The sequence below is a fragment of the Cyprinodon variegatus genome, unplaced genomic scaffold (assembly GCF_000732505.1).
Source record: "Cyprinodon variegatus isolate N-32 unplaced genomic scaffold, C_variegatus-1.0 Scaffold957, whole genome shotgun sequence".
NCBI lineage: Eukaryota > Metazoa > Chordata > Actinopteri > Cyprinodontiformes > Cyprinodontidae > Cyprinodon > Cyprinodon variegatus.
In genome coordinates this window covers 183,260-200,459 of record NW_015151410.1, presented here as the reverse complement: position 1 = coordinate 200,459, position 17,200 = coordinate 183,260, and the positions used below count along the sequence as shown (strand labels likewise).

Here is a 17,200-nt window from a genome sequence, read left to right as displayed (position 1 = left end):
TAACACCTGTGCTTTACATTAGCGTCTGTGTTTGACTTTCTGTTGGATGATGTTTTTCTGGTCCAGACCTAAAAATGATTTGACTCATAGTGTCTCTAAGGGATAAAAAGGTGACAATTGACACTCAGCCGGTAATGAATGAGGTTTATCAGCATTTCAATGAATGGAGATGTTCAGAAATATTACAAAATATAATCTGCTATAATCTATATTAATATATATACAACCCAAGTTAATTTAATTATTTTAGCACTACAGGTTTTAAATAATCTGATCTGTAAATGTAATGATTAATTTGCTAAATTAACAATGATTATTATTAACCAATCTCATGCCTTGCAATAAAGCAAAGGTCTTTAATAAATAAGACAAAAAACAGACGGCTATGTGAACAATGAAAAGATTTTAGAAGTTATTTATATTTATATTTAAAAAACTTTCTTTAACTAACTGTTATTTTAATAATCAATTAGTAGGCGATTATTTTTTTGATAGTTTTTTTTTTTTATCTTTCTAAAAATAAATCAACCTGCTAAGCATATTACAAATAATCTTTATGGAGCAATTTGACTAAAATCAAAGTGTGTAGTGTATATTTAGAGAAAGCACACAGTCAAGAAAATCCAATGATTAACTTAATAACGTGTCAATTTTATTAAACACGCAGCATTATATTAACAAAGTGCCCTTTAAACAGACAGGGCAAGTGCCTTGCCTACTGTTAGTTTCGTGAAGGGACTTTGCAGCAGCCTGGAAATGGTGAATCAGTCATCTCAATAAAACCCTCCTCATTAACTAGAGATAAAGGCCTCGTTACCTTTATGAACATATTTAGGATGCTCTGTGTCATTACTCCAGCTATATGGGATGTGTATTTTCCTTTCTTGAGAATAAATTCTTCCGCTTGTCTTTCACTCTTGTATAAAAACAGAACGAAAACCTAAAATTCATGAATCCTCTTAGTTTAGAGATATTAATTCTTTCTTAGATAAGTCTATTCTGTGCAATACGCTAACTGTGCAATATATGTGAATATAATAGTCATACCACTACCTCACCGTTGTTCCTTACCTACTACACTTTAATGTAAAAGTCAATCCATCTGTATATAAGCCATCCGGATTGTACATATGTCACCTCAAATCTCTGTTCTACTCCCTTGTATTTTTTTTTTTATTTCTTATTTTTATTTTTTCATTGTGTGTGATACATGTACACTTGCACCTTAATCCTTATTTATCTTGATATATTGTATTTACCTAGATATACTGTATATATATTGTTTATTCTTAATGCACCTTTTTCCTCCTTGTTTGCACCTTCTTTAATTACTACGCCAATATGTGACCAGTGAATTTCTCCGCTGTGAGATAAATAAAGCTCATCTAATCTAATATAATCTATCAGATCAACAAATGTGTTTCAAAAAGTAAAAAAATATATGTCTTAAACACGTTTTACTAAAACATGTTAAATATAACCTTCCACAGGAAGTGTTTCAGGGTCTCATGCATAACTGTGGTGTTGCCATGATATGTTCACGTAGCCTATAAGTGACTTTTCTTTCTGTAAAATTTTGGTCTCACTCTACACCTCCGTCTGCTACCTAACAGAGAAGAAAGCATCACATCCTATTGTATATTGCACTTGGTTGATGTTTTGCAACAAAACAGATCACCTATGACAGTTTTCAAATTAAAATACGAAAGAAATTTATCGATAATGAAAAAGACATTGATAATGTCGACTTATTATTGCACCACACCTTAGCACAATTATGTCTCTTACTGAATAAAGACGTTTCAAAGATAGACATTTTATATTAGTGATGTAATTAAGAGCAAAATCATAAAAAGCACAGAGATATGAGAAGCTATCTAGAATAAAAAATTGTTGTCTTTGGCTTTTCAAATACATCTGGCTGTGGGGAAAAAATTAAGCAGAAAAGAGGAAACCAGAACAATGTTGGGTTGACCTGAACCAGCCATGCTGCTTTTATTTCCTTTTTAGATGTCATACTCAGACAATAAAATGTTTTTTTAAAGGTCTTGAGGCCAAAAAATATAGCAAACCTGTTTCAAACTCTCAATTATTTATTTCCACTTAGCAATGTATTTACTAAGTCACACCATGAGACATTATCCAAAGGATCTCATCTTCAGGTGCTAAAGATCTTAAACAAAAGGAGAGAAATTCTTAAACCATGAGCAAACTCTGAAATTTCTACATCGCTTCGTTCTTTCCGTTGGTGAAGATCTCCCATCGCCATCCGAATGCCCTTTGATCTTGCTCTAACTTTCTCCAACAATCATAAGAGCGTAACACTCCAAGTGCATGGTGAAACATTCATCTTGGGTTTGCCACCGAGGGATCAACGCTCTACTTAACCTCCAGAGAGATGGAATTACAAGTTTGACTCCAACCAGCGATATCATCTCATTGCAGGTGTCATTAGCCCAGCTTATAATTGACAGAAGCATTAACATGTCATTAACACATAAGCTTAGACTTATATGTGAACCTTTTAATGAGGCCATCAGTCAACATTAATAGATTAGTTATCATGGGTAATGACTTAGGTGTCTTTGGCTGTCCCTACAGGTTGGTGTGGAGAAAACTCAGCATAATGTTTTTAGTCTAAGGAGGTTGGAAGGGTCCTGTGGGAAATGAGAGGGGAGATTGTTCAGGGCAAACATAGAGGGAGATATCAGTAGGTAAAGTCATCTATACATCTTCTTCATATGGGAGCAATAATTAGTCAGGAACACCAATGGCTTTGGAGGTGGAAGACCTTTTTTTAAAATATTAGATCTTTGTTTTCTGCATCTGTACATTTGAAACATCAGGTACAGGGAAAGTTGTTCGCCACCCCTTCACATTATAGACAGATCTTGATTTTAACATTTTAACAGCCAGTTTAATGTTATCTGGAGCTTTAATCTATTAGTTTGTCTGCTCTCTAACCCTAAAACCTCTTCCCACGGTCCTTCTTACCAATCAGGCCAAACTGGAGTCGCACCTTGTTTACATCAGGCCTTGAATTAAAGACAACAATTAATCTCTTGGAATGCCTCCTGTCACCCGGCCGCAGCTGATGATTGATTAAAGCCGGCTCTGGCGTGGCAGTAGTTGGGCCGGGGCTAAGGTTTCAGCCGACAGGAGAAGCTGTATGAACGGTGTGGTCCTTTCAGTGCCAGACTCATAGCTCAAGGAGTCTTTGAGATGCCGCACAGTAACCCCCCCAACCCTAACCACCGCCCCCCATCCCCAACCTTCTGATGTGAAAACCAGGTAGCCCTATAACCCTCTGCTGCACTCTCCTCGGCTGCTGTCTTTCCTCCTTTGCTCCCATTTCTCAGTCCTTGCGGACCCAGTGATGGATTGTATTTTACTCCTCAGAAACACATTGTTTTCTTTAGCACAGCAGGGTATTCTATTTGCAAAGGTCGAGCTGGAGAGGTATTGCGGACATCTATCACTGCAGAGGTGCCTCTGGTAAGCATGTTCCTTCCTTTAAGAGAAGCAGTTGTGAGCGATGGATAGCTGGAGCTGTCTGGTCTCAAAAGACTAATGTAAAGGAAACCAAAGATGTCTAGAAGAGGAGAAAAAAAATGGTTTAATTAGTAACATATTCCCCTAAGATGTGGGGGGGGATTTGGGATCATAGTAGGGTATCAGTAAAAGAGGTAAAACCCAGTACAAAATATTTTCAAATCAAATGACAAAGGGTTTTGGTGACCTTTTTAAGAATATGGCTGGCAACCCTGACAAGGGATTTTCAGGCAAAAAAAAAATCAATAGATGGATTGCAGGAGGTCCAAAAAAGAGCAATATTATTTGTTTATGTTTTGTCCAAAGAGCAATTGGACAAAGAAGACATTACTCCCAATCGTCTGGCTGGTACTTCACACACTAGCTCTACCGTGCACAAAAATGCTACCCAAGTTGGAGACCATAATTATCCGATAATCATCACAGAGATGATATGGATTAACACATATCCCTGCAGCATTTCATCGTAAAAGCAGCTCCCGAAATAAAACACCTTTTGAGTTTTGCTCAAGTTACAGTTTCACAAGCCCCACAAATGGAGGCTTCTAAAAGGAGGATTAGCATCTCCAAATCTCCTTTTAGCACCTCCATGTGAAAGTCAAACAGTGTCTGTGTGTCATAGAAGCAAATGACAACCTTGAACTGTCTGGTGAAACAGACTAAAAAAAAAAAAAAAAACAGGCCTGTTTCACAGTATTTTCCCTGCTTCTTTCACCTCTGGAGAGGCTGAATATATATACACAGGTTGTGATATGTTTTACATGCTTTCCTCCTGAGGCAGCTGGGGGGTACTGGTAATGCTGCTATTTCAACACGGCGATGATGTACACACCCCAGCTATGTTGAAATAGATTGGAGATGATGGGAAACACAAACAGGATGAGTGGCTCTGAGACTCTACGGCAACATTTTAAAATAAAATAAAGGAAAAGGTTGCATATCACAGTTCATTTTCTTTTCTTTGCAACAAAAATCAAAATAAATGTTGGTTTTGAATATCTAAGAGTAGCTTTTTGCTTTATGTGCACAGAGAGGCGGTGGGGCTTGCTGGATGCCCAGTAGATTAAAGGTGGTGGGTTGCAGGGTGGGGGGGTAGGGTTGTTGGAGGGCTGAACTTGTGACCCCTCCCTTGGGCATGGGGCCCCTGGGGTTGTAGTATCATAGAGCTGATCCAGTCCAGCCTGCCTGGCTTGGCTCGTTCCACTCCCACAGCTGGCACATAACAGGCAGCACTCACTGTACAGCCCCAGCGCCTTCCAGCAGCACTGCATGAGCTCATTCTCTGATGCAACACTGAAGCCTCACTGTAAAAACATCACTCAGAGGATCTGAGATAATCCCACAAATAAGTAGCTCTGAGAATGATAAAATCACACTGTGAAACTCAATAGGAGCTGTAACATGAAAGGTTTCCTTTGATTTTTCCAAATAAAGGGAGAAAGGTTGGGAAACACATTGATAGGAAATGTAATTATTGATGTTAGGAAGCATAAATCGAGAAAAGAATTTTTATCGAATATGAGCTGCAATGCAGTAGTACATAATAAAACAAAAACAAAGAAACAGACTAAAATACTTTCTAAGTAAATGTAAATAATAGCTTTAAATCATGTCTAATTAAACACAAATTCAATGCAAGAGAAACAAAATAACTAGAATTCAAAATTATTTAGTTTTCACACAAGAACTGCAGATAAAGGTAATTATTTAGATATTGTATTTCAATTGTATTTTGATCTATTTAAATACTGAAGCAAAACGTGTCAAATGTTTTAATTATAACTAATTAGAAAAATTCCTTTGTATAAATATATTTAAAAATCTACGGCATACTCCTTATAATCAAGAATTATTTTATTTTATAGTTTCTATTATAAAGAAATTATAAATGTTGTTTTATATAATATTTTAAAATTTAAAACATAGATCTCCATTGCATAAAATTTAAATCTAATACCAAATTCTTATATTAAAGTAATATATAATTTGTCTCATCCTGATTTACAATGAAAAAATCATAATAGGCTACATGTGCACAATTATTTAGATTTAAATTCTAATAATTGTCCACTTCTGTGCCTCTGTCATCTGACAACACTTCCAATAATCAGCCGCATTAATCCCGTTATCTGCTTTTTATATCTCATAATTCAAACTGAAGACACGTAGCATGAACAGCCTCAGCCTAACAATAATTATCGCATTAATTAGTGAGACAGTATCGGCTGAACAGCTATGCCATTTTTATAATTAGGGTGTTTCAGAATAATAATTATTATTTCATAATTAATTGAACATTTCGGTGCTTATTGCTCTGTGACATGAAAACTAAATGAAGTGTGATTTTCCTTTTTTGGAGTATTCATTTATATTTAGCTTGTTAATTTAGATTATTTAACACATAATAAGACATGATATTTAACAAATATAATACATAAGAATAAATTCAACCAGAAAAGTGTCAGAAATAAAGCAAAAACAAAATCATAATCTAAGAATGTTTCAAAAATGTATGAAAAAAGAGGAAAATTATTGATTCATTATTAATTTATTATGATGCAAATTATTGAATGCTGTTGTTTTGTCTTTTTGGTGCAGCTAACATCCTTAGTGCATGGAAGACCTTTGTGTTGTTTCTTAGGACTCAGCGTTTACTCTGACTGCTCCTCACATTTTCAGAGCAACCTTATTCAGTGGGGGAGGAGTTAGGACCTGGTTATCAGGGTGTCAGCACCCCCTGCTGGCTTTACATCCCTAAAAGAAAGAGAAAGTCAAACTGCCCTCTGGTCAAACTCCACCTACCTCAACCATTCATAGAAAAATGTCTTCCTCTCATTTTGGCAGTACATTACAGGGCTTCAGACCTCAGCAGATGAAACTTAGTCATGAAAACTTTCAGTTCCAGAGTAGATATCCATAAAAACAAACAGCAGGGTGTCGTCTTTGGGATTTCTATGACGCTACAATTGAGGGGGGGTCATTGAATCTCAGTAACTATTAGAAACTAAAGAAAAAATTAAACACTTTTGGTTTAAACTAAGTGAGTTTTAGTACACATGTAAATCTGTCTACCTTCTAGCCGTATTGACACTTTCCTACTGCCAAATCTTGTAGACAATTTAGTACAAAAATCTTTCTTTAGCCTGCTTTAAGATTCCTACAGATGTCTACTAACTGTCTACAAAACAAAAAACCATTTTATGTTGATTACCAATGAACAACAGGATGTTAGTATTTTTATTCAAACAGAAAGCTAATTATTTCCACCACTTCTAAAATAATGCAACACTGATCATTATAGCTGTAAGAATGTCATCTGTAATATTAATTTACTATTTTGATCATTCACAGACTTTTGCAGCAGTAAGATAAGATTAGATAAGATAAGAAATATCTTTATTGTCATGTAGAGGGGAGAATAAAGTGTGGAAATTAGCAAAGTGTACACATTTTAAGCTGCACAGCAGAAGAAAAAAAATACCTATGAGAAAATAAAAAAATATGTTATACTGTTATTAATAACCAAAGGCATATCTAGGTAAATAAAAATAGAAAATGTTATAAAAACTTCAAAAGAAAAGAAATAAAAACAAAATGACAATACCAGCCTTTTAGTTGCTCTGTTCTTTACAGAATTACACACATAAGGTGATACTATCTGGATAATCAGCCAGGCTGCTGCTATCAGCTGCCAACTGTGGATTTATAAAAAAATGTGATCTTTTTCATTTAATTTTTTATTACAGTTTTATTGATTGAGATTTCGGACTGATGGTGTGCAGCAACAACTATCTATCTATCTATCTATCTATCTATCTATCTATCTATCTATCTATCTATCTATCTATCTATCTATCTATCTATCTATCTATCTATCTATCTATCTATCTATCTATCTATCTATCTATCTATCTCAATAAGCCTAGTTTTATGTTATCCTTTTTTCCACAAATTCCACTGTTTGACTTGTCTGGTTTCATAGAATGGCTTTATAAACTGGTGTTACATCAATCATCATTACATTTTTAGAGTTTATTTGGACACAAACAAAAACAAAAGCAGATTATTTTGTCAATCAGAGATTCCCAGAGGTGAACAAACTCATGAAAAAGTCTCTCCACTGCAAATAAACACATCTCATAAATGACACTTGAAATCAGTATAAATAATTAATGAGATGGAGTTAATCTGAATGGTATTTTGATTAGAAGGTTGGAGTTTATCTTTGTGAAAGCAGGCCCTTCATATAATGGTGCACGGTAACAAATGTCTTGGAGACGCAGTAACAGGACAATCCATCAGGTAGAAAGATTAAGTAAAAGCTGCATATACAAACACAAGTGTTTTAATTCACACTCTTTACATATCATTTAGACTTGGCTTGACATCTGGCTGACAGAAGAATAGTCGTTTTGTTTTGTTTTCTAATGTTAGACAGCTAATTTGATGCATACTTCTCAGTAAAATATTGCCCAAAGAAAGGACTGACTCTATTTAACTGTTTTTCCCGTTAGAAGATGAACATATGGCACATTTAAATAGCTTCTTCTCAATTATTCACAGAGATAAATGGATTTTTCAAATGAGATAACTTTTGTTCAATATTTTCTTGGAAGTTATAGAATAGGTTTATCAAACTATGTATCTTTTTAAACACACACTTTAATAAATACGAGGAAAATAGCTTAAATTTCAAGACAAAGAATAAAGATGACCGGTTGTGTTTGATTTGCATGTAAATTTTTACACTTAATATTCCAAAAATCTGGAAAAATCAGAGTCTCAAATCAACACGTCATAACAACAGCATGGCCATCTTCCATGTGGACGTAGGGGAGAAGGGTGATACTCCGGGGGGCTTTAGGGTCTTGTTGTTAGCCAGGAATGGGTTGCTCTTTCTGGGTTATCGGCTTTCTTCCATGACCCCCGAGTGGAGCAGCAGGGCTGTTGTGTTGTTTCATTATCACAGAGGTTCACGTAGCATGGAGAGGCGCCATCATTATCCATCAGGCTTAATGAGACTATCTTGCCGCCGTAAAGGTCAGGCAATTACCGCTGGTGCAGTTTTCAGCCCGTAGACGAGTAGAGGGCTGGAGAAAGAGGGTGGCAAAGTAGCTATCACACACACAGACAACGCAACAATAAGGACTGTTTGTGTGCTCGATATGTAGGTGTTGTCAGCGTTTGACGAAAAGATTCTTATTTTGTAAAATGCCACAACAGGAAGATGGGATTTGATAACCAGAATACTATTTTTAATATTTTTTAGAGATGGAGTAATTTAGGTGATGTGCTGTTATTCACAGAAACAAAATGACTTCCTCATTTAAAAAAGCAACAGAACTAAAAAGATATGCATTCATTAACTTGCTTTGTGGTCCAGCTGCAGTTCTTTGGATTGATTTGTAGATGAGCAACTGCTGCTCGTTGAAACAGTGGGTGACTTCCCAGTCATCTGGATCATGTACAGTATATGACAGGCCTATAATTGGATCAGCTGCTGGACCTCTGACTTTTGGCATATGACATCACCTCAAAGATGGCTGTGTATATCTTTTGACTGTACACTGGCATGAATTCAAACAATCCTCCATTTATATTTCATCAATTCAACTATTCAAATCCAAACATTAATATACACAACTGAAGTGTTTTTTGGCCTATTTTAGTAGATGTGTTTATTTTCTTTATCACTTTCTTTTTTTGATGTCTGTGAAACCCAAATACTCCGTTTACATTTTGTTGGACAGAATATGACCAATTTTTTTCCTCTAAATATTAATGACTAAAAATTGCATTTATTTCATTGGATTATTTGTGCACTGAATTTTTGGTTTTCTTTAGCTTTACCTTATAAAAAAAGAAATACCTAATATGAAAGTCTAAAATGAACACTTCAATTTTTGTGATGGGCCTGCAGGAACAGAGCCTGCATCATTTTTTTAAACCGTAGCAAATTACATGATTATTTATTACAAATGATCAAGAGCAGGAGGCTGTGGAATATATCTGTGTAGCTTCCTCTATAGCAGGACCGGGTAATTCCAGTTCCTGAGGACTAGTATCCTCCATTTTTAGATGTGACCTTGTTCCAACACACCTAAATCAAGTATTTAGATTAATGAGAGGACTCTGGAAAATTGACTTCATGCAAGTAGGTTGGCCATTTGATGCAGGTGTGTGGGACCAAGGAGCCATCTAAAAGTTGCAGGACACTGGTCCCCTGAAAAATGGAATTGCACCCTCCTGCTCCTGGTGAGGTCATTAAATTATGTCCTCTAGGTCAGTGATTCTCAACCTTTTTGAGTTGCAACCCCCAATGTAATGTGCACTGCTGTCCTTAACCCCTTATCCCAATGCTATGCATTATACTTATACCACATATTTACATAATAAGACAAGCACCACACTGGGATTTTTTGGGGAAAAAGCAGCATCAAAAGGCTAACTTTCCTAACAGACTGACAATGGCTGCTACATCCCTCATTTTGTTAATGTAAACATAATAACACAAACATTTTCTTTTCAATGAAATTTTTTTTTTTAACAGTGTATGTATAAACTTTAATTAAACTGAAATTAAGCACAGTAAAAAAAANGCACCCTCCTGCTCCTGGTGAGGTCATTAAATTATGTCCTCTAGGTCAGTGATTCTCAACCTTTTTGAGTTGCAACCCCCAATGTAATGTGCACTGCTGTCCTTAACCCCTTATCCCAATGCTATGCATTATACTTATACCACATATTTACATAATAAGACAAGCACCACACTGGGATTTTTTGGGGAAAAAGCAGCATCAAAAGGCTAACTTTCCTAACAGACTGACAATGGCTGCTACATCCCTCATTTTGTTAATGTAAACATAATAACACAAACATTTTCTTTTCAATGAAATTTTTTTTTTTAACAGTGTATGTATAAACTTTAATTAAACTGAAATTAAGCACAGTAAAAAAAACAAAAAAACATCTCATGTTTAATTTTAAACATCTATGTTTCTGAGAGATAATATAAATATAAAAAATAAGTTACTTGTCAAAAGCAGACATGTTTTTTCTGCAACCCTTTAACGTGGGCCAGAGCAGCTCCTTTGCTTTATTCTTTAAAGAGCCAAGCAGATTACTCTCAACTCTGAGGAGTCATGATCTGTATTTGTTCCTCATATATATAAGAACAGAAAAGGTCTTTTCAGACAGATATGTTGATGCAAATGGAAACAGTAGATCAGCAGCAGTTTTTGATAATGCTGCGTAGCCAGTTGCTACTGACAGCCAGAACTCTTTCAGCAGGTGTGCAGAGAACTACTGTAACAATCTGTAATGTGCCATCGGAGGAGAAATTGAGCAGGGAGTCCTGCAGCCCTGATGATAGGTGATGCAGGGCGAAGGTGGCAAAAGGCTATAGTATCCATTTGTGCTTTTTCTGTGTCATAGTTTTAGGGAAAATTTATTTAAAACTTTCAAGCAGGCTGCTAAAGAGAGAGGCAATAATTCCTTTCATAGTTTGAATGGTTATTTCAAAACTCCCCATCCACTCAGCCCATCGCTCTAGCTTTCTCCTAAATGATGTGACCTTACTGGACAGGTTTGTTGCTGTTGTATTGTTGAAGCCTAGTTACAACAACAACAACAACATAACTGGTTTTGAGTGACAAAATGTCTGTGTGAGACCAACTGTTCACCATCTTTCAAATGTCCCGCCAGAAGGTGCATTATTTTTGTTCATTTCTATTTTTTCCAAGATGATTTGGCAATCCCCAGATCTCATCTCGTAACCCCGGTTGGGTGGGGGCCCAAGGAATGAGAATGGCTATTCTAGGTGAACGTCGCCCCATCGAAAGAGAGTCAATAAAAGTAGTTCAGTCATCCGATCAGCTTGTCTCATGTGCATCATTCAAAATAACAAAATTGTAAATGCTGTTTTCCAAATAAACTTATTTCATCTATACTTTCCTTTTTTTTTTTTTACCAGGTTATAACCAATAGAAAAGTATTTGCTTAAAGGTACACTATGCAACCGGTGTTGATTTTCCAGCGAGGCTCCCCCCAGAGGGCGAAAGTAAAAGTGCACTGTCGTAAATATGCACAGCTGTTCTCCTGGTTTCTCCGTCAAGCCAGGCACGGTTGTTTTGAGCTTAGCAGACAGGTGAACGCAAAGAATGACTAAGCATCTGACGCGCGTGACGCGCCGCAAATGCGCTGCTGCTCAAGATGGACAAATTTAATTTTTGCCGCTCGACGCGCCGCGTCAACCAATCAGAGAAGCTGGTCTGGGAGCTGGCAGGGAGAGAGACACAGCGCTGATGATCAGAGCGCTATGATCACTCCTCTTAAACAGTTTATTGACGCCTAAGTTAACTTAAAATGCAGAAATCTGCCGGCAGAATATGTTGGCTTTTATTATCCTGCTGCCTGCAGTTTGGATTATTTAGATGAAAAACACCTACCAGCTGTCGCGGTGAACCGCGAGGAGGCGACCCGGCCAGAGGCTGCTGATGAAGGGATTCCTACTGTCGGCGCACTGCTGGTATGTGGGGGTCTGAGCGGCTCCGACAGAAAAAATATTGTAAGGCAGGATGATAATCTGAATGAACTGACTGCACTGATTACGTTTTCAGGTGTATTTTCTCACTTAAAAACATATTAAAACTACTTTATTCCCACTGATCACAACAAATATAGCTGCAAGGGAGAGAAAGGATAGAGTAGCTCCGCCCAAGGCGCGTCAGACACACTTTTGCACCGTGCAGCCAGAGCAGCAAAGCTGCTTCAGCCGCGCGTCAGAACTAACTGGTACAAGCAGCAAAAATGAAGCAGCAGACGCGATTTTGCTGCTTTTGCTGCGTCCGGTGTGAAAGCAGCACTGCACAAAGATCGCCACTGTGCTAGCAACCAGCATGCTTTTAACTGGGGGCGTGTAGCAGTTCTCGCCGTAAAGCAAGACCGACTCTCGCAAGACTTCTGAGCCTGTGGGTGCGGGTCGGTGCTCCAGCAATTGCAAGTGCGGTATTTCCCCCACAGACCACCAGGGCGGCCGAGAATACCTTTGTTCAACCTGAAATGACTCATTTAATCATCCAAAACGTTATGGAACAAATTAATTAACTGAAAAATGTTGCATAGTGTGCCTTTAAATCTATTTTACACACCAAAACAGCTGGTTTTGGAACTTGTACATTCGACATAAATTGCTTGAATTGCAAAACAACCAAGTTCATCAAATCAATGAGATCTTTAAGAAACTAGATATTTGCTGACTCTTCCAGGACTAGTCTTTTCTAGCAGCCCTGGTGTGGAAGATCTTGTAAAAAAAAGTCTATTCTTGTGGTGTCCAAAACCTGTAGTGTGATTGGTAAAATATATGTATTAATTTAGCATGTTTGATGTAAGAATGCTGTAAATGTAATTATTTTCTGTTTTACTCTAATACAAAAACTTCCCAAAAGCTTACCTCAAATGAGTAATAAGAAATAATTACTTATCTTATATAGATAGAACTAAAAAAAAAAGAAAACAGTGATGTGAAGAGCTTAAGGTATCTTTTTCAATGGGGTATGGTGTGTAGTCAAATACACGTACCATCTCCCTTTGTTGTTCTTCAGTCTCTCGTTTACAAGGAGGGCCGACCATACTTCCATGTACATTAATGCGAATAGCAGTCATTTAGGTATTAGTCCCTGTGCATTTTACAGGCATTAGTGCCCGTAAAATGCCTCTGCCAGAGCAATATAGGTGCAAAATGAAATGGAATGCATCCAGTGGATCGAAACTAGAGCTCCTTAAGGTAGGCGTACACTGAAATGTGAATTTCAAGCAAACTATCAAAATATTAAAAATAGAAATTGTGTATTTGCGTTTTACCCATTCGGTTAAAAGCGAGTAAACCAAGCACCTCAAAGCCTGGTGTTGTCATACATCATCATCCACTTTATACCAACATGAATGGCTGTAATAAACAAGTAGCAGAGGCTGCAGTGTAGCACTGACCACTCATCAGTAATGGAGGAAAGTTTTCATGAATATAATGCTATTGGATAAGGTATTAAGCATTGTAGGCTTGTAATGGCGTCGTTGATTCCAGACATATCAACACGAATAATAGAAACATTTGGGAAGATGCCAACAGCAGAAACAGCTAATCAGTCTTGTAAGGTAAAAGTTCACTACGTCAGAACTAATGCAAAAAAGCGTTTCCTTCCCATTTTGATCGTTAACCCTTTTTACAAATGAAAAAAAACTAAAGCGAGTGTAAAAACCTTGCTTTTTTTTTTAATGTTGCCATTTCCATCAAGCTTTTTGGATGCAATACTTTAAAATAGGCATTAGAAAGAGCTAATGGAAACTCTGTCACCATTCTGATATTCTGTTACTAAACAGTCTGTTAGCGTCATTAGCCACAAAAATACACATTTGATACTAATGGTGAAACAATAGTAAAAGAACCGGTCCGTCTGATTACTAAGGGGCTGACTTGTTCTTCCGGGTTCGATTTGTATGTTTTCTAAGCCAAAACAAGGCTTTCTTGGGCTACTCTATAAAGCTTGGAACTCAATGCCAATTTTGACATTTTGAATTGAAAAAGCTTCCTGGATTGGAAGCGAAATGTCTTCAAACTTGGAGAAAAAAAAAGTCCAGTGGACTGGTTTTTTAACATTTTTGGAAATAGTAATAAAGTTCTCTTTCTAAAAGCATTATAAAGTGCTGAGTTAAGTACTTCTTTAGTAGACATGTTTCAAAAAGACAATGCTGTTTTTTTGTGTATTTATGTTTTTACAAGCATGTGCTTATGAGGTGACAGCTGAGAAGGGGAAAGGGTGCCGTCAGAATGGGAGGAGCTGGGTGGAGGTAGAGAGAGGTGTTCCTTGTCACACATTTTGTTTTGGTCTACAGACAGTGCTCAAATGCTTTACCTAGTTGTAAACTTTTCCTTATAGTTTATTTAGATTTCTTGTAAAGCACCAAATGGACAGCCAAAAAGGAACTTTCTTCTTAATCTGCAAGAACCAATATACGTATGATGAAGCAAAAGTCTACCCAATGTCAGTTCTAGAGTTCCAATGGTGGAATGATTTGCCAGTTCTAGATTAATATAAATAATTTGTGAGTGTACTTAACCACAGATTTCAACATGTTATTTGTTAGACAAAGTTAAAGCCTTTATTGGAAAAGGACATCTTAAACTTCCAATGATACCTACAAAATACGAAAAACACTGACTTTTAAGAGAGATGTACCTTTGATTTTTAAATTAAGATATGTACCTCTTAAATAACAGTTCATAAAGCTAAACACAACCTCTCAGAAGATGACTTTTCTGACTGCTGAACTAAATCAAATAAATGTCCCTTTCTTAAATAAAAAAAAGTTCAAATGCAAATAGAAATTCCTGAGGTAACAGCAAGACAAAGCATGTTTGAAAAATCCTGACATTAAGAAACCCCTTATGAGTTTACATGATCATTGTTGCTATGCTCATTGATATGTCCTTCTCTCTTCATCGACAGTGACAAATGAACTCCAGAAAGCCAAAGACAACATAGAAAATGTAGATCATTCCTTCATGCAGTGCTTAAATTTAACATACAATAACTCTACCCTAACTGATTTCCCCAGCAATGAAAAGATAGGCACATGAAAAATGTTTAAAGAAAAATAGCACCCCTCCTTGTATCGGATCGCTGTCGTGCTCCCCAGCGCTGCAGGCAGGCCCAGGACAGGTTTATGTTCCTCTTGTAGGGTTTGAACCACTGGTTACAGTGTTTTAACGGCTGGATTAATGGGGTGGCAAGAAGAGCCATAAATTGATAATACAACCACTGAACATACTTGCCAGGACAATTAAGATAATACAAGTGGAAATAGCCTCCATGAATCGCCACAGTAGAGAGCGATGGCTGCATTACAGTGATGCGTGCCCTTGAGGCCTTTGGCTGGAAACTGTCGTTGGTATTCTTCCAGGGATGAGCAGCTATAAACTCCTAACAATCACACATGACACTTTGAGAGTAAAAGAGGACATTTTGAAAATATGGTGGATAGTCTGGGTAATTTATCAAACAAGCATGCGGTAGACTTCCACTTTGAAAACTGCCACATCCTTTTGGTGTGACAACAGTGATTGAAAGATCAAATTTGAAACATAAAAGGCAAAACGATTTGTCTTGGAATATGTTATTTTAGTCGAACTCCAGGTCTGACTTTGTTTTATTACATGAGGGTTTGACATTTTAAAAAGCTATAACTGTAAACAAGGTTCTCAAATGTTGGTGTGTCCTAAAAAAGTGGGCTTGAAGGAGAATTTATAGCCAAAAAGCTTAGAAACTTTAGAAAATTATAAAAATATCTAAATATGTTTATGAAAAGTTGTATTTTTAGTCATATTAATGATTAAACATCGTCTGGGTCTTTCCAACAGTATTTTTTAACCTTTATAAAAGAAATGACCCTGTTTTCCATTTTCTGCAACCATTGCACCAGATAACAAGAACAAAGCAGCAAGCAAGTAACAAGAATAAAAGACTTAATCAGATGGTAGAAAATTACAGAGAGGTTATAATAAAGATAAAATGACTTGATTCGATGCCTAATGAAGATTCATGGATGTATTTCTCTGACACAGAGCTAATTGCAAGCTAAGATTCCATTAATAGCTCATAAAAATATTAAGTTGCATTAGCTAATAAAAGCAGAGTGCAACAATGTTTTGTTAAGGAATTCTGACCAAGTTAGTCATAGATTTACCTACAGAAAAGAAAGGAATGTTTTTAACAGCTTAAAACTGAAGAAGGTTGATTTAAGGGTGATAAGAAAAAAATACAAAGATGTTTTCAATAAGAGTTCCTTATGCTTGTTTATCTAAGAATATGCCATTTGTTATTGTTTTCTTGCACATACATTTTTAAAGGAACAAAAAAGACACTTCATCAAGTAATAGGTGTTACTACCTTCAGCTAATAAGACATGGTGATGCTTACATTTAATTTCACGAGAACAGGAAATAATGTTTAAGAAAACCATATGTTTCAATTCCTTTGCTCTCACACCATAGAGTGATTGAAGGTGGATGACAAGCTGTGTTTTATCTGTAAGCAGTGTAAATTAATCCAATTGAGTTTTAATTTGTCAAAATCTTGTATAATTCAAACACCAAAGTAAAATTATCCCAATCATTTTTATGGTTTGAATTATGTTAGCGTTTGAAAATGTGATTTTCATATTTCTTTTTTCTTTCTGTGTAAAAGTCCTTTAGTCTGTTTCAGAGAAGAGGCTATGTTTTTTTTTTTTTTCTGAATGGAACAAAGTGAAGAATCTCACAATAAAATATATATACATCCAAGACTCATTCGATGTTTTTTTTTTGTTTGACAAAACAAGTCATCATACAAAGCTGGTCCCTCCTTTGTGGATTCTTCAACAATATATATCTTGGTTCCATACTTGTTGGTACACAATGCTAAATGATCCACCAATTGCATGAATAAACAACATTTTCTTTATAAGGATGCCCCTGCTGACGCTCAAGTTAAGTTAAAAGGATGGCCACAGAGCCCGTACAAGGTAAGGCTTAAAACTGTCCAACTTTACAGGGATAAGTCCATAGATGTGTTATTGCCAAAAAATGAATAAAAAACAAATAAATATAAAAAAA

General features: G+C 36.3%; 1 protein-coding gene across 1 annotated transcript in view; it reads left to right on the top strand.

The window, feature by feature from the left end:
* The first annotated feature begins 3,405 nt into the window (after positions 1–3,405).
* Positions 3,406–17,200, top strand: part of etaa1 (Ewing tumor-associated antigen 1) — a 52,050-nt gene continuing 38,255 nt past the window's right edge. Inside the window, exon 1 of the mRNA XM_015398745.1 lies at positions 3,406–3,495. The gene's annotated coding sequence lies outside the window, so the exon portion shown is untranslated. The remainder of the gene's footprint in view (positions 3,496–17,200) is intronic.